The sequence below is a fragment of the Hemicordylus capensis genome, chromosome 2 (genome assembly GCF_027244095.1).
Source record: "Hemicordylus capensis ecotype Gifberg chromosome 2, rHemCap1.1.pri, whole genome shotgun sequence".
Classification (NCBI taxonomy): Eukaryota; Metazoa; Chordata; class Lepidosauria; order Squamata; family Cordylidae; genus Hemicordylus; species Hemicordylus capensis.
Genome location: NC_069658.1, coordinates 129,089,501 through 129,108,411, shown reverse-complemented (window position 1 = coordinate 129,108,411; position 18,911 = coordinate 129,089,501). Strand labels below are relative to the sequence as shown.

The following is an 18,911-nucleotide window of genomic DNA, read 5'->3' as shown; positions in this document are numbered from 1 at the left end:
AGCTCCCCAGCCCCTGCCGGCTCCGTCTCAGAGCCGGCAATCGTGTGGGTGGCCAATCTGGCCGCCCAGGGCTCCTGCTCACCCGAAGAAACCGGGTCTCATGGATCATGAGACCCGGCTCATTGTCTCTCTACTGCTTCCCCCCACCCCCGGTATTTTTAATATATGTTGCTATAGTTCATTTTTAATCTATCTTAGCTGCTCTAAAAGGCTGTCGCCTAACGAGCAGGTTAGTAACTTTCTAAATAAAGAAATGCTCCTTTAGCTTCAGGAATTGAGTCTACCTTATTGTACAGATTGGAAATATTGAATGTGAGGCTAGCTTACCTATCTTCAAAAGTTATGTAAGGAATTCTTTCACTCTGATGTGATTGAGTTTACATTGAAGCAACACAGTCCACATGTAGTCTCCACTTAATTACTGTATGCCAGGAAATCACTAGGCAACATCATCATAATTGCTAGAAGTTAATGGAAAGGTAATGAAGGGTCAGCAGGAGTCTAGAATTAGAATATCAGACATGCTGTATTTGCCTAAAAGTGCAAATAATGAGGTGTGTTGGTGGGATTGTGTGAGGGGACTTCCACAGCTTCAATATACTGTGCTAAAATTAATATAGCCAGAGCCAATAATTATTCAGTGCCTCTGAATGTTCAATCTAGTCACTAAGGATTAGGCGGAACCAAAGATGACAGGTTCTTAGTTGCCTTTATTGAAGATGGTCCAGAAGTGAAATTTCCTGCATACAGAGTTCCTAAACCTCTGGACACTAAAATCTCAAAATAAACATGGATCATTTCATTGTTGTGTTTTTTTCTTGCTGACTGTCATTGAGGCTGGATCGATGGCATGGGCCGGTATAGCCATTCCTATGCTTTCAACATTCCATATAAGACTACTTTGTCAGTAGAGATGGATGGTTATGGGACCATAGCTAAGTGGTAGAGCACACACTTTGCATGAAGAAGAACTGAGATTCAATTCCTGTCACCTCAGGCAAGGTTGGGAAAACCCTGTCTGAAAACCTAGAATGTAGCTGCCAATCAGTGGTCTGGTCTTTACTGGTCTAGCTGAACAAAGGTCTGACTCAGGATAAGGTAGCTTAACATGTCTGTATAAGACCAATTGCTTGGTTAGCTTTTCAGCTAGAATAGATGATTTGGTCTTGTCAAAACTAAGAACCTTTGCAGTGCAGCTCCATTATTCACTCTGCAATACATTATTGTTTTTAAACAGCCCATGGAATAAAAATATCCATATCCTGGAATAAAAATGGTAATAAATGGTAATCCCACTCCTCAGCCACTGCAGCATAGGACTTTCTCCATCAGCACTTCTGTGGGAAGAACAGATAGAAGTTAGGAACAATCCACTCCAATGTATTTGGATAAGCACCATGATCTGACTGTGGTTGTAAAACAGATCTTTACAGCACAAGCCTATGTGAAATTGTGGCTTTTTACCCAGGCTTTTATATGATTGTCTATGCTGCTGCTTCTTGTATTTCGTACTGTTTTTTGCTTGTGTTTTAATTTTTTAATTTTTTAAATCAGATTTGTTTATATATATTTTTAGTTCAATGTTTTAATGTGTCTTTTTTATACTCTTGCTTTTAAATTTTATTGTGAGCTGCCTTGGGATTTTCTTAATGAAAGGCGGGGTATAAATTTAACAAAATACATACATACATACATACATACATACATACATACATACATGCTTATGCAGAAGTAAATCCCATTTCCTTCAATGTGATTTACTCCCAAGTAAGCATGCATAGGATTGCACCTTGGTGGGACTTCGTGAATTACAGGGGGAAATGCAGGACTTCCCAACTTCCACTTCACTGCAGAAGATTACAACTCCTGTCATCCCTGACTATTGGTCATTGTGGCTGGGGATGATGGAAGTTGTAGTCCAACAGCAGCCAGAGGAGATGAGAGGTTTTGCAGCCCTGGAATAAAGTATAACTGCTAGCTCAGCCATGCCATTGGAAAATCTTGCGGTGTCTTCACTAGTAATGCAAAGTTGGTAGACTGCCTTGAATACTTATTATTCGCAAATGTAAATAGAATGAAAGGACAAAAAAAAAAAAAGAGGGGTAGGAGGCAATTGATAATTGTGGAGACCTCATGAACTCCCACAGAGACATTTGGAATATTACACAGTTCTGGTACATGGAGTTTTAGCATGCTCAGGCAGTGCCACCTTTGGGAATATATATGCATACCAAATATACATACCAAATGTACCCACCTATGGAAATAAAAGGGCTTTGCATGCATGCACAGTGAGCCTATTAAAGCTGCTGTAGCATGGCCACTCTGCTGAAGGCAAAATGTGCTCAGAAGTTTCTGCATCCTCTATTCCTGTTTACATAGGGAACATGCTACCCAGATTGCAATCTTGGTAATAAAAAAGTAATGTAGGCAAACCTCATTGCTCTCGGGATTCTGTTCTTCACCTACAACTGTGAGTAACGAAAACGTGAATAACAAGGCATTATGCCTATGGGGAAAGAGGAGTTAGGTTCCTGGGTTGAATAAAAAGGGCAAAAAAGTCTCAAAATCGGTGGGGAATGGGCAAAGAAACAGCTGTACTTTGCTCTGTGAGGTCTCCTTGTGTCCTCTTTGTGCCCTGCAATGCCCCCCAAGCAGTAAAAAAAATGCCTCCCCAAACCGTGGAAAACCACAGAAAAAAATGTCTTTTTAAAAACAGAAATGATCCACAAAATGGCTGCTGCTTACATGCTGCTTAGAAATGCCTACAAAATGGCAGCAGGAAGTGACCTTGTGGTCACTTACAGCCCTCTAGGAACCATGGATTCATGGTTTTTAACCCTTTAGAGTCCACAAATAATGAAAATGGGTGTCAATTAGACACCTGTGGCTATGCAAAAATGTGGATGGTGATTCCACAAATAGTGAGGTTTCCCTGTATATAATTTATGATAATAGTGTATAGAGGTTTTGCTCAAAGCATAGCACCAACTGTGTAATGCCATGGAATTACCTTTAAATGACTCCCTGGCCCCATCAGTAACCATCACTGCCACCTTTACATTATAATACTCTGTATGACATTCACAGAGAAGAAAATCTTTTGTTGCTTTGTCACTCAGCAAGAGATTTAATGATAGTGTCACATTGTTCAAGGGTGAACTAGCATATGCATAAGCAATTTCTTGCCCTCAACCAAAAGGTGGGTTTCTATAAGCATCTCTCACTATGGCAGACACCAGAGCATGGAATAGTGCTTACAATGCAATTCCCCCTGGACGTTTGAAGGGAATAGTTACATAGCTAAGCACCAGCTCATTTTCTAGATGGCAGCTTCTTGGAGGTTCTGTGTTTTATTTACAGCTCACAGTGAGAGTGGATTTTTGAGTGAAATATAATTTACTGAATGAAATATATTTTACTGTTGAGAGAATGGAAGGTGCAAATATTCATAATAGAACCGATTTCTAAGGACAAAGACTGTACTAGCAGCAAGCTGGTCTTGCTATTTTTGTCTCTCCCACCCTTCAAAATACAATAATGCATTTTGAGACAATGGTAGGCCATCTTGTGGTTCAAGACAATGGCAGGCTCAGCTGCATCCCACATTTATGCCTCTGCTTCCTCAAACTGGAAAAATGGGGCAGGAAGTTCATCACTTTAATGAGGATCACCCACAAAAGTGGGAACATGCTCCCTGTCAAAATAAGAGCATCTCCATCTCGGCTTGCTCTTAGGAAGACCCTCAAGACATACTTGTTCTCTCAGGCTTGTAATTGAGATTAATTTTAAACTGCTTGTTTTTATCCCATAAAATGGTTTTAACTTCTTTATCCTGTGAAATATTCTGTTAGCAGTTACCCCTGATAACTGAGCAAAGAGGCACCTTTCAAAGTGATGATTCTTTTATATTTACCAGGGGGGCCCTCTCTAACCCCAGCCCTCTGGGAATGCACAACTGGCTCTCTCCAACTGGCCCTCTCCAACCCCAGCACAACATCCCTGCAGTGGCTGTTGTTGGTGCCTACCTTATATTTCTTTTTTAGATTGTGAGCCTTTGGGGACAGGGGATCATCTGTTTGTTTTTCTTTCTATGTAAAGTGCTTTGGAAACTTTTTTTGAAAAGTGGTATATAAATATTATTATTATTATTATTACATTGTTTTAATTGTTTTTACTCTGTTTCATATTTCTTTTAATTATGTACACCGCCTAGAGATACAAATATCAGTCAGTCAGTCAGTCATCCTTTATTGCGGTCATAGACCAATACTTAGTAAAACATACATACTTACAAAAAACTCAGCATAATAAATCAAACAGATTGTAACGCAATATTGACAGGTTAAAATGGTGTAGTGGTTAGAGTGCTGGACTAGGACCGGGGAGACCCGAGTTCAAATCCCCATTCAGTCATGAGACTAGCTGGGTGACTCTGGGCCAGTCACTTCTCTCTCAGCCTAACCTACTTCACAGGGTTGTTGTGAAAGAGAAACTCAAGTATGTAGTACACCACTCTGTGCTCCTTGGAGGAAGAGTGGGATATAAAATGTAAATAATAATAATAATAATAATAACAACAACAACAACAACAACAACTCCAGATAGATCTTACTGAAAGCCAAAGAGAGCAGAGCACCCTCCATTACAAACATAAAACAGGAATCATGGAAAAAAGAAAGCAAAACATTAATGAAAACCTAAGCGGATGTTGCAAATGATGTAACAGTACCTTGCCATTTTGCAAATTAGGTCGTCATCAAGACTGGACAGTAAATACTTCAAATAGAAGAATATCAGGCAGTATATAAATACGATAGATAGATAGATAGATAGATAGATAGATAGATAGATAGATAGATAGATGAAAGTGATGAAAACAGTTGGCTGCTTATCATCGGTAGCAGGACTGTGGGTATCCTCACTATCACTTTAAAAAAATACTGGGCTTCTGGGAGCACAGTATTGTTGGAATTCTCCATGTAGTGGAGTAATTTTCTATGATCTAAAGCTAGTTACCACTAGATTTTACCTAAAGTGGGATTCCAAAGGCTTTCTGAATATTTCCTCTGCATTTGGTAGAGCTGACCTCTCACTCCTTCATCTCTTACTTCCCTTCAGTACTTTTTTGTCATGGTTAATTTCAATCATAACTTTGTCACTGTTCCTTGAAAATTTTGATCAGTGACCCTCTTTCTTTATCTTTTCTCATTTCTCAAGAGTTTGTCAAGGATCAGTCACTTCTTCACCCTTTAGATTGTCCCACTTGGTTATATTATTCTCTTGTTTGTTCTCCAATATCACCTTTATGCTGATTTATGGCTTTATTGTTCTTGCTCTTTCTCACTATTCTCTTGCTTGAGTCTCTGCTGCTTTTGCTAGTGTAGTAGCATGTCCGGCACAAATAGATCTGAGAAATGTAGTTTTTGCAGATGCCACTACAGATGATAGTAGCCCCTGGAAAAATTACTTTTTTGAGGTTTACTTGCACCGGGAGCTTTTCCAAATGGCATTGTATTCATGCTTCACTACGCACAGAGTAGGGAGGAGTTCATATGAGGGAGGGATTTACAGCGATTTTAATAAGGAACAGCAAAGTTTCATTCATACAGTCGGTGGCATTATTCAGTTTTCTTCTTGACAATTCACCCTTAATGTGTAGTATATGCATCCTTTAAAAGTTGCACTTGGGGAGAATGTTGAAAATGGTAGTGTGGGATACTTTGGCATTTTTGCTGCACACTATGGAAGGACCCCGCAGATAAAGCAAGAGGTGAAGGTGTGTAGAGTTACTTTGCAGACTGTCAGCTCCACCTACCATGCCTCTCAATTCCCAAGTGGACAGACTTGTTCCCTGTGCCCTGTAGTCAATTTCAAGTGTATTTTGGAAAATGCCTTGAATCATATCTGTCTGTTGGGGTGGAGGCTTAAATAGTAGAAATTTGTACTTTGGATTGCTTAGAGACTTAATTTAGAAATTCACATTGCTGGACTGAAGTTGCTTTGAGACTAGAACTGTGCTTACTTCTGTTTCCCCACAATGCCTTCTCAACATGTATCTAAAGCAGAGCTAGCTATACCCAAATCTAAACCTGAAATGGTGTTGTCTCTGGCTCATGGCAGAAACCACTTCTCTGTTAATTAAGGAAGGACAAGAGATCAGGCCTCTAATACTGATACCAGACCTGGTCAATTCAGAGGCCTCTTACTGCCTTTGGGTTGTTGGGCTGACATTCCTATTTTCTTCCTTCCCAAAAGAGGCCTCTGAGCCCTGAGGACAGACATTTCACAATAGCTCACTGGATTGACCCGAGTCTCATGCCAGTAAGTTCAAGACAGATTATTACAAAGATGCCAGAAAACTTCAGGGCTTTGTCCTTGCAAAGGAAATAGACTGTAAAAACTGCCCAGAACTTCTGAAAAGGGGAAGTGAGAAGAGAATGGCATTCCAGCCCTGTCCAGCAGTGCCATCTCTCTCGCCCTCCTCCCCTCCAAAAACTCAGCCTGAGAACTGACAGTTCTCAATATGTACACAGAGCATAACTGTTATTCTCAATTAATCAGCCCAGCATCTGAGTGTTATATACTGTCAGGGCCATTACAAACTTGTGAAAGAGCAGGTTTCTAAGATGACAGATGGGGTGCTGTTCAGAAACAAAATAAAGAAAACCAAGTCCATATATACAATCCTTTGCAGACACTGAATCACAGCCCAATATGATAACAGATAACTAGCACTCATTAAATGATCAGGAGTATGCTATTCAAAAAGGTTCATCTTATTTTAAGGCTGATTTTTTTTTTTTTTTTAAAAAATGCTTCCCTCAGAGCTATGACCTAAGGAGGAACCCTACACTGATTTAAATTTTCATGAGGTGAAATTCAATGACAACCTAGGGAGGTGAAATTTTTTGCTAGTCCTGTCAAAATGTTCTCTTTTTGGGGGGGGGGGTGTCCCATTGACAGTTCTGTACTTTCTTCTAAGGAGGACCCACAAACTTCATTTTGATTTTTACCTAAGGTGAAATAACTCTGGACACTCTCTTTAAGGCATTTCCCACCAAGCATGAGCCAGAATTGATGTTTTCCCCCCTATTCTCTCAGCACAATTATAGGACATGAGCAGTTTACTGAATGCTTAAGGGGTACAGAGTACAATATGATCAGAGCACTGGCTGATTTGCTGCACCTGTTAAAGTCACTGAGCAGAAATCCTCTGTAAGTTATTATAGCCAGGGCTGAGGTAGCTGTAGGCCTGTATCTCCATCCTGAAAGAATACCAAGCTAAAAGGGAAATTAGTGTGCAGCCAATTAAACACACCTGGTGATAATAAATTTGCCTTTGAGTCTCTCTAAGTAGCTTTGCTTTCCCTGTTCCCATTAATAGTTTATTTTCTGGTCAGGTGCACTATTGATTGTTCTGCACTGAAGCTATTTCTTCCTCATTAGCTTCCCAAACTTTTCTTTGCCTCAATTTTCCTCAGATACAAGAGCTACACAAGATTATGTGAGACCTGTTGCTTAGCAACAATCCTATCCTATAACGATAATGGCTGAGCACCATGTGTCACCTTCTTCTGGAAGAGGTCGGATTCCTACCCCATTGGCTTTTTACAGGATGGTTAATAAAAGGATTGGTCTTAACATGATATTGTCTTGACATGCATGATTTAAATTTGGCTTATCTTTGTCTTGTTGTGTGGAAACAACAAGTTAATGTATTGTTCCCTTTGGTAAAAAAATAAAATAACTTGATCACGACTGGCAATATGTCCAGTATAGTGTCTTCCCGAGCTTCTTGTCCTTTCTATTACTTTCAAAAACTATTTTCACACCTAAGAAGGAGGAAAATAGCACTTCTAGCTATAATAGGTGATTTGCTTTATTATGCCCTACTGGTTTAAAGATCACAGAAGCTTAAAGGGAAAAATTGCATTACTTTCAACATTGTTCAAATGGTCTAGCAAAACAGTGTTGGGTTTTGGTCCTTCTTTCTAATGGCATTCAGTTTTCATTCCTCCTTTGTTGAACATCAAGCTTTCATCTGCTGTCGAAATGATGAACAGAAATAAATACCTAAGATGTTCATGGTTGTATTGCGAGTTTTGAGACCTGAGGCTTTCGACATTTTCTCAAAATCATGAAACTTTCATTAAAATCCTATCGACTGGACAGCCTCTGTGAAGAAAAGATCTTGGGCTTTTTCACACTTGAGGACATTTTTGCTGATATACAATGCATCAGAGAAACATGAATTGCAAATGGAAACTTCTTTCTCCAATTGCGGCAGCCTTACTATAAGACAACTTAAACTCAGCAGATTTAGGATGCCATTAAGGATGAAAGGGAAGGGGTTGTTCAAGTAGAGGTGCTTCTAGGTACTTAAAATATCTGGGCCCTGGGCTCACAGGGCTTTGCTCAGGCCGATACCTCTCTCGGCCACACTGTTTTGATAATCAACGCATTTCATGCTTTCTAAAGTAAACCAAAAGAAACTTCAATTTTAAAAAACTATTAATCACAAGGATATCCTTATTATAGCAGGTGTGTTTGGCCCACAGTACTTGCTTTATTTTCAGATTTCCCTCCCCTTTTGCAATCACTTCTTACAGCAGCCCTGCCAATGCATGAAATTTGGGAGGTGGAGGTTTACTGTGCATTAGTATCATACTCTTCAACCTTTATTGTTGATTTCTTTGTGGCACAATTTTTAAAAGCAGAGGTTGAGGGATAATTTTTGGGGTAGGCTGCCTACCCCCTACTCCTGGGTTGGCGCCATCACCACCGAGCCTGGCAGCTGTTTCCTGCTGGATGCGAGAGCCACCCACCGTCCACTGAACCATGCTCAATAGGTGGATTGTTGCTGGGCATGAGTGCTGCACACCCTCATTCTGACTATCAAGACAGAATAACTGAGCAATTAAAAGAAATGGATGTTTCATGGGAGTAGCAGTAATTCTACCTGGGATGTAGAGAACATCATCTGGACACCATTCAAAATCTCCCGTAATAATAAGTGTTCATGATAGAATAAGTCACAACTGGAATGACTCTAGAGAACAAATCTAGCCCATGAGGTTCAATCTGCTGAAATATTCTTCTGCACAAACTCTTTTAGAATGAAATGTGATTGTGCTCCATGTTGATTAATGAAGGGTGTGTGGATGGGTGGGGGAGGGCGCATATTCCAGGGGAGGGGCTGGAAGGTTGTCATTTAGATTTTCTACCTCGGTTATCAAAATGTTTAAACTCAGGCTTTTAAACAATAAATTCCACTTGCCTAAATATGTTGACAGACACCTAATGGCGCAGTGAGGAAATGACTTAACTAGCAAGCCAGAGGTTGCCGGTTCGAATCCCTGTTGGTATGTTCCCCAGACTATGGGAAACACCTATATCGAGCAGCAGCGATATAGGAAGATGCTGAAAGGCATCATCTCACACTGGGCAGGAGATGGCAATAGTAAACCCCTCCTGTATTCTACCAAAGACAACCACAGGGCTCTGTGGTCGCCCGGAGTCAACACCAACTCGACGGCACCTTTACCTTTAAAAATGTCGACAACTTATGGACGTACGTTCCTCTGTAATTCTGTTCTAACACCTTGATGTAAAACCGTTGTAAGACAATTTCAGTGAAAGGAACAGCACTTTTTCACTGCTAGATTAGCCATTTCTGCATGTCTAGTTATTCCCTTGCTGGATTTTACTTGAGGAGAAAACTATATTTTCAAAATGTTGCAAGGCTGCAAGCTAGTGATGTGCAAAACCATCCTGATAAAATTTACTAGACTAATCTAGACCAAACTAGATTGTTTTTGCTGCTTTCAACATTCATCAAATGTTTATCCCAAGGAGGAATTTTTAGGAAGAAATGAGTCCATGTCCCCTTGAGAGATTATGTCACTCAGATTGATGATATGGTGGCTTCTCTCAAAATCCTTCAAAGGTTTCACCTAAGGAGAAACCCTTAAATTGCCCTACAAGAAAAAATATTGGTGGTAGACTAGGAATATGTGGAGCCACCCTGAGAAATGTTGCTGACCTTATTGAAGTTCTTCTGACTTTCTTAAATTTCCACAGGTATTTCACCTGAGGAATAATCCTCTACATTGTTTTGGATTTTGCTTTAGGCAAAATATGGGTGCCAGTTCTAATTTTAGGTAAAATTGGATGACAATTAATGGGTCTACAGACAATCCCTGAATATTCCTCTAATCCAGGTACCTTGTCATGATACTCAGTTCTAATGTGGATGGTAGGAACTTGAGATGCCACTGCTGCAAGCCCAGAATCAATGGAGTCACAGTAGAGATTGCACTACTAGTGTTACTTTAATTCTTCCCATAGTCATGGATAGGAAAAATTGCAATAGTGCTGGTAGTACTATAGTCTAATCTCTTGTTACTAAAATTGCCTCAGAGTACTGGCTAGATGCTCTAACTATGTTTTTGGCTTAGCATGGGGAATTAGCTTGGCTAGAGGGAGCAGTTTGGGTTCAGTATCAATTTGAGCAAGTTTTGCATTTTGGAAAAGGACGAGGAGGCAGAAATGCAGTTCAAAAGTTTTATTATGGATAAATGGGAGTACAGGAAGGCAAAGGTTAATTAGACAAGGCAATAAAATGTTAACTAATGTTCTGAGCAAGAATCTTGATGGAAATAATTTAGATGTAAGTAATTTAGCTTAAAGTTCAAATTGAAGGTAGATTGGCTTGGCTAAGGTGCTTAGAATAGAGCCTGACTTAAGGCTTGCTGTGGAAAGTGCTTAAAGGCGGGGAAGGAGGGAAAAAGACGGGGGTGAGGAGACTTCTCAGAGAGACAAGGGGATAGTTTACCTGTCCTTGGTCTGTTGCTGCATTTGTTGCACTTGCAGGTCTCCTCAGAAGGAAGTGCAGCAAGATGGGGAGGAAAGGGGTAAGGAGTGAAAGCTACCACTCACTTTGAGAGTCGGTGGATAGTAAATCCAAACAGATACTGAGGCCATGTGCTTTGACCAGGGATACATATACCCCAAAATGTGCTTGGAGGCAGTTTCCCAGCCATGCTGACTACCCAGAAGGTAGCAAATTTCATGAAAGACAAAGGGGCTCATCCTTACTTGAGCATAATCTGGTTGAGTGGATCTTGACCAACAATGACAAGGTGAAGTTATGCGAAATGTGTTGCTTGGGTTGAATAGAGAGCTGTGCCAGATTACATATCTGAGGAGCAGGATGCCTTTAGGGGTATAAGATTATCCCTTTCCAGTTTTGATACACTCATTTCCCTGAGTCCTTGCCACTTAATTGTACAGGACAGGTTAGGAATTGCACCACTTATCTTGTGTGACTTCCAAAGAATGTTTTACCATTGTCTCTGCTGGAAGGTTCACCTTTTGAAGACTAGTCTGCATACCAGTTAGTGCCTTCTCTTTTGCAAAAGAGAGGGGCAGGGGTGGCCCATTCGGTCTTTGTTGTTCTGACATGGGGGCATGTGGCCACACTCTTTACTCTTGCTAAAACCCAGGCAGGTGACAAGTTCATGAGCCCATGAACTAAAACATCCCAAATGCAGACTGTGATCCCACAGTCCCATGCATGTAGAGGGGTGCTTTCTGTGCTCCCCCAAAACACAGCTTATCTGGTAACACTCTATACTGGCTCTGCTGCTCCTGGATCTGCAGCAGTGGTGCCACAAGACTCTATGATCTACATTAGAACTGTGCATTATATAATGAAGCCTATTATGGTTATTTCCGAGTTTTGCCTGGGCAGCAATCTCCAAATTATGCAGAATGTTTAGGCTTGGCACAGATTTCACCTAAAATGAAACTTGGAGCAAAACTGAAGGTTCTTCTGAGGATGAAAAATGCAAGAATTTTCAGCCTCTGTTGAAAATAATCTATATGAGAGAAAGAGGAAAGACACACTACCCATTTATTTTCTGTTTTTTCTGGTAGGACTCCCCCCGCCCATGAGAAAATAAACACCAATGCATCAAATCATTAAAGGCACAGGAGTCTTTCTAGAAAACATGAATATATGAATATATGCCTTATATTGAGCCAGACCATTGGTTCCTTGCTGTCTTTATAGTAGGAAAAATGGAGGGAACACACAGCTTTAAAACTTATCTGCTCTTTATTGTTTCACTCAGGATTTGCGGAATCTCCACCAAACAGCCCCAGCTCCCTAAAACTACATGAGCTAGTCCAAAAAGCACAGCTAAAGACAGAACCCTCTGGCACACACAACACTAATCTAGATCAGTATTTTCTGCACTGCATGGCATCAGCTCTCCGGGGCTTCAAGCAAAGTGTATTTTGAAACCCTACTTGGAGATGACAAGGCTTGAACCTAGGACCTCCATGTGATCTCTACCACTGATTATTTGGGAATAATCTGCATGGTAGGAGCAGATTTCCTAATTCAAACATTGTCATCTGCTTCTGTTCTGGGAGGAAGGTATTTCTGGCGAAGAGTTTTGTTTTGTACTACAGCTGAGTCCAAGACAGCCAGAACCTTTACTTTATTCAAATACATTTGCAAGCCAAATTTTGGAATGTAATCTGCTCTGAAAATGTCTTGTTGGAAAGCAGTATGTAAGTTCTTAAATATGCAAAGGAATACATGTTAAAATGAGCCATTTTTGAACCCCTTATTATCACTTCCTTTCTATAACTGTGGGAGAAAATAAGCTTTTATTTCACCTTGTTTTGGTGTACGAGTGAAGAACAACATTTTCCTGTTTAGTCAGTCATACTAAGTTTCTAGGAAAGGGCGTAACCTGATAATGTGTTGGAGGAGATTTTCAGGCCTCCTAATATGAAAATCCTTGTGTTGCTGCTGGCTCTTGGTGTCTGAAAAGAGGGTTATAGGCAATTATATGTTTCTTCTTATTATGGGAACTTGGGGGACCTCAGAAGAGCAAAAATATGCACCATTGGCAGTATGTTACTGGTGCTTTACTGCCTGCTTTAAACCTGAACTCAGGGAGTTTTACCCAGTTAGATATTAAATAGTTCAAGAATATAGATTGAGATGGGTGGCAAATTTTGAAAATGTTTCCAGATAGTGAATATTACAAAAGGATTAGTCTGGCAATTCTGTGCTCTAGAAGAGACATGCCAAACCAGGAATGAATCTGAATGTTAACAGTGAGTCATTTATTCATCCTTAAAGAGTGATATATTCTGTTTTAGGTTTGCCAGAGTTTGGGAATAATTATCGTTTAGCAACAAGAGTAGCAGCCCAACTGATTAGTTATTAGGGATGTGCAAAATGATTCAATTTGAATTTATTTGAGCTTGAAATGGACCATTCCAAGTGAATTGAACTCAAACCAAAATCCCCCTAAAAGAAAGGGCCTCTTTCAGGTTTGAATAGAAAATTCTGTTTTGCGATCAAATTGATTTGAGTATTTCGAGTGCCATTTTGAGTCTTGTTTTCCCCTTGCTGGTTGGTTTTCTGGAACTGGCTTCTGATTGGCTTGAGATCTCCTTGCTTCTCAGTTGTCTTGTTATCATTCAAATTGAGTGTTGGCATGGGCAACTGTGCCCCCATTGGCTGGGGGGAGGGAGCAGGGATCGGGGGCCAAAGGAGGGAGTGGATTTGGTAGGCAGAGAGCCCTTACAGTGTGTCAGTGTCTCTTGATGAGGAGGATATATCAGAAAAGAAAGACAGAGACTGTAGCAGCACAGGAGCAGAGGAGAGCAGAGTGGTGGTCTGGTGCCTGGCCCAGTGAGCAGAGAGAAAGACAGAGAGGCTATTCACACGATTGTAGAAAACTGGGCTAGCCTCCGCTAGCCCAATTTCCTACAATTGTGTGAACCACCGGGCTCGGCTGCAAGCCCAGTGGTTCTTGAGCAGATAACCCACTCAAGTAGCCTGCCCCTTAAACTGGGTTTGTGGAGAGAGCACTCCGCAAACCCGGGTTTTGGGGTCGTGTGTAGCCATGGCGCGGCTCTGCGCCATGGCTACTCACAAGTAGAACTCTGGAAGGAGCCTGAAAAGCAGCCTCCCGGCTCGGAGGTCTCCCCAGTATGCCCTGTGTACTCGTGCAGGGCATACTGGAGCTTCCAGGGGCCTCGCGGCCCCTGAACTCCCCAGCCCCTGCCGGCTCCGTCATGGAGCCAGCAGTCATGTGGGCAGCCGATCCAGCTGCCCAGGGCTCCCGCCCTGCTCGTCTGTGGGGAAAGTGGACTTATCCCACTCTCCCTGCAAAACCGGCAATAGCGGGTCTCACTGATCGTGAGACCCGCCTCAGAAAGTGCCTGCTGGCTTATCTATATCTCTCTATTTCCCCCCCCTCCTTTTAATTTACAGTGGCAACAACTGCTTCCCTCCTCCCCTTCTAATGTATATTTAATTCTACGAGTAGTCCCAGTGGCTTTAACTGGGTGCTGCTTTTTTGAATTTCTTCTTCTGCATCTTCTTCTTCTTTGGATTTTCTTCTTGCTTGTAGCCCGCCCCAGTGGCTTTAATAACTAGGGTCTGTGCTGGTTCCCCTCCTCATTTTTAAAAAATATACTAGAGGCCCCAGTGACTTTAACAGGGTATTAGGGGTGTGCAATTTGGGTTTTAGGTGATTCGGTTTGGGACCCAAACCGAATCACCCCCTTTCTGTTCTGTGCCTGAATATGGGCTACCCGAATCACCCCTGATTCGGTTCGGATTCGGATTAAATCCGAATCGGAATCTGAATCGATTCGGGTAAAAAATGGGTCCCAGGAGCTAAATAGTGGGGTGGGGTGGCAGTGCCTAATGGGTGGAGGCTACCACCCAAATTTCAGGGGGATTTGTCAAAGGGCTGATTTTTGGTGAATTTTTGAAATTTTAGTGTCTTTGGGGCAGATAGGGGGCATAACGTGGGACCTGGATCAAAAGGGTGGGGTGGAATGGTAGTGCCTAATGGGTGGAGGTTAGTACCCCAATTTCAGAGGGATTGGGCAAAGGGCTGAGTTTTGGTGAATTTCTGAAGTTTACGCGTCTTTAAGGTTTTCCCCCATGAAGGTTGTATTGCTTCACATCGGGGGGAAAGGGGTGTCCTAGTGCCGGGTGGGGTTGGTGGTAGTGCCGGGTTGGGGCAAGGAAGCTATCTGAATTTTTTCAAAGGATTTGGGCAGAGGGCTGATTTTTGGCGAATTGTTGAAGTTCACACGTCTTTAAGGTTTTTCCTCATAAGGTATAATGGAGCTTTCAGCAGCCCCATAAGTGTGCTTGGGGGTGCTGGGGTGGCCCAGAGAGAGTGGTGGTGTAGTGCACATAGGGTGCCAACCACCCCCATGGGTTTCTAACCCATGGGGTACAGGGTTCTGTTGTTTCAGAGGTTTTCTGAGTGTGGATTCTATGATAGCAAATTAGAGTGGATTCATGGTGTCTCATTGAAAATCTCATTTGCTATCATAGAATCCACACTCAGAAAACCTCAGAAACAACAGAACCCTGTACCCCATGGGTTAGAAACCCATGGGGGTGTTTGGCACCCTATGTGCACTACACCACCACTCGCTCTGGGCGTAAACGCGTAAAATTCAGAAATTCAGCAAAAATCAGCCCTCTGCCCAATCACTCTGCAATTGGGGTGGTAGCCTCCACCCATTAGGCACTACCACCCCACACCACCCTTTTGGCACAGATCCCACGTTATGCCCCTATCTGCCCCAAAGACACTAAAACTTCAGAAATTCACCAAAAATCAGCCCTTTGCCCAATCCCTCTGCACTTGGGGTGGTAACCTCCACCCTTTGGGCACTACCACCCCACCCCACTATTTTGCCCCTAGCACCCAAAATTCGAGCAGACGTCACATCCAACCTTTTTGCATTGAATTCAATGGGATGCAAACAGGCGGGAAATTCAAATAGACGTCATAGCTCAAAACAGAGGGCGGGGAAGAAGGCAAAATAATGGAGGTCCGAATCACACAAATTTTCGGGCCTGAGATTCGGGTGATTCGGCTCGTGCCCGAAATTTCTCGGATCTTTTCATGGGTGATTCGGTTCGGCCCCGAATCACCCAAAATTAGCTGTTTCGGGCACAGCTCGTTCTGTGCCTGAAACGTTTTGCACATCCCTACAGGGTATTGCTTTGAGTTTTTTCCTTCCATCTTATTGGTTTTAGCCAGCCCCCAGTGACTTTCATAACTGGGTGCTATGCTATTTGTTTTTCCTTTTGCAGCCCCAAGTAGGGGTGTGGAAACAGGTTCGAAACTGTCCAAAGGTTTGGGGTCAAGCTGAACCACCAGCGGTTCAGCTTGACCCCGGACCAAACACACACACACACACACACACACACACACACACACACACACACACATTTAGGGGTTCTTTGAAATTTTAGTGTTTTTTTTTTTTTAAATTAAACTTACTCCCTCTGGGAGAGTTCTCCAAGGTGGGGGCGCTGTGGAGGTTCCCCCCCCCCGTCTTCCTTTTTGTAAAAATCACTCCGTTTGGGCATCTTTGGCCCTTTCCAGGCCTATTCCCCAGTGCGGTGACCATTTTTGAGGCTGCTGCACCTGCGCAGTGGAACCCTGTGTGGCTGGGTCATGACCTAGGCTATGCAGGGTTCCTCTGAGCAAGCACAGCAGCCTCCAAAATGGGCAGTATTTCAGGGAATAGGCCCGTACAGGGCCAAGAATGCCTGAACTGAGCAATTTTTACAAACTGGACACCTGGCTGTGGGAGGGGGGAACCGCCACTGACCCACCACCACCTTGGAGAACCGCCTCCCTCTGAGGGAGTAAGTTTAAAAAAGAATATTGAACTTGTTCACAGCAAGTTCACAGTGGGTGGATTCTTTTTGTCAATGGGATTCATTCACTGAGAGAACTCTGTCAAACAGAGCCAGAATTAAAAGATCCACCAAAAGCAAAAGCAAAAGCAAAAACCCACCACCCCAAAAAACCTTATGAACCCCACTGGCTTGGAACTTGAGGGGAGAGTTGTGGCCCAATGTCCTTGCCCCAAACCCACCAAGCAGGGAGATTGGGCTGCCTCAAATCCCCATTATTCCCTATGGGAGAAATGTAAAAAATGAAAATATCTTCCAAAAAATCATTTAAAAATCGCAGGAGTGTCCGATTGTTTGGGGGTTAGGGTAGTATTTGGCACCCCTGGGTGCCTATCACCCACCCCATTTTTGTGCCCCTAGGTGCTCTGTATAGGGAATTATGGGCCATAAATAGGGTATAATGGCAAAACCAAAACCAAGCCTACCCACCTCAGTTCAAGTTCAGTTCGAATTTGAACCGAACCACCCAAACTGGTTTTGTGCACATTCCTAATAACAGTTTCATGCACTCCCCTTGAAGATGTTGCTGTAGTTGAGTTTATGGCTATGCCTGCTGCTAAGGGTGCTGCTGTGGTGGCTGTTGCAATGCTGGAAAGTAAGGATGGAGTCATAATTGTGTGTGTGAGAGCAACTTGTGGCAATGATGTTACTGCAGTGCAGGCACTATTGCTAGCAGTAGATTCTGGATCAGTGAATCTTTTTTGGCCATTTTTTTGACTGATTGAAAAAAAAATATTTTTTTACTGTTTGCTTCTAATCTGCAATGTTTTTCAAGGCAGGGCTGCAAAATGCATTGCAAATTGCTAAGCAAAGTTTGTTATGTATACTCTGTGAGTGCAGTTTTTGGCCATAAGGGACAATTGGGAACTCGACACCCCATTGTTTCCCATGGGTAGGTCCTAGAGTTGGGTGGTAGGGCATGATGTGTGCTACCTACTACTCTACAATTTACAAAAGAAATTAGCAAGTGAACTATTTTCTTAAAATGTTTCTAACCTTTCCAAATAACTTCCTTAGGATTCTATGGGGTTTGGGGGGGAGGTTGATTTTTTTTAAAAAAAATCACTTGCTTGTCCATTTTGAGGGATTTGCTATTTATTTCAAGCTTGAAATGAATAGCAAAATCTGTTTTGTGCACACCCCTAGTAGATATTTACAAGTGTGATGGCTGCAGACAGAAACCCCCCCCCCCATGTTTTTACTACCCCAAATACTTCATTGTACTTTTAAAATAACAAATCTTTTCCTTTCAGCCATGTATAATGTTCTGCTCACAAAAACCAAAAACATAAACAAACCTCTCATGCACAGAGAAATGCAAAATTAGTCTTTGGTTTAGCCTCCTGCCGCCTTCTTCAGTACCAGTAATTGGGTGCGTGATACCAGTTCTTCTGAGAGAGTTACATGTAATGTGACTGAAGGGCCAGAGACTAATGAAAGCTACCAGAGAAAGGACTTTTTGTATATGACTCTCCATCAGCTTCTCTGAAACCTGAATTGTTGGTGCCTCTCTGTTTGCTTGCCTCAATTATCACACTCCCAGCCCAAATAAACAATCTTATTGTACAAGGCAAGTAGCTACCTAATGTGTGTGCAAAGAGGAAAACTTTGGAAAAGACTGAAAGAAGCCGTGCTGACCATTTGATGTATAAAACAAAAGAAGACACTCTACTGTTGCCAGCAATGAATGAATGAAGTTGGGCTTTTTATCCTGACAGGATTTAAAATGTATAAAAATACATCAAGGGGGGGGTGGGGTGGGAGGGGGGAAAGAGCAGTTTTCACAAATGCTGTTTTGCTGTGGAGCTTTTTCTAGTTTCAAGGGGAGAGAGAGGCGAGGGAATAGAAACATCCGCCTTTTAGTCATATGCCTCTGCAAAATATGTCAAACAGCAGTGTTTATTCTTGATCAGCACCCTCCGATTTTCTAAATGGTACTGCAAATCCAAATGTTTGTTCTACATAGGAACATAGGAAGCTGCCTTGTACAGAGTCAGACCATTGGTCCAGTATTATCAACACAGACTGGCAGCGCCTTCTCCAAGGTTACCGGCAGGAGTCTCTCTCAGCCCTATCTTGGAGATGCTGCCAGGGAGGGAGCTTGGAGCCTTCTGTATGAATGAGCATGAGGGGAATATCT

General features: G+C 42.3%; 1 long non-coding RNA gene across 1 annotated transcript; it reads right to left on the bottom strand.

Annotated features, from left to right (window-relative positions):
• Nucleotides 1-692: 692 nt before the first annotated feature.
• On the bottom strand, nt 693-2,737 carry LOC128346929 (uncharacterized). The gene is made up of 2 exons (XR_008317299.1): nt 2,437-2,737; nt 693-1,337 (listed from the first exon to the last, which is right to left on the bottom strand). It is a non-coding gene; the product is annotated as an uncharacterized LOC128346929 (long non-coding RNA).
• Between the last annotated feature and the right edge of the window lie 16,174 nt (nt 2,738-18,911).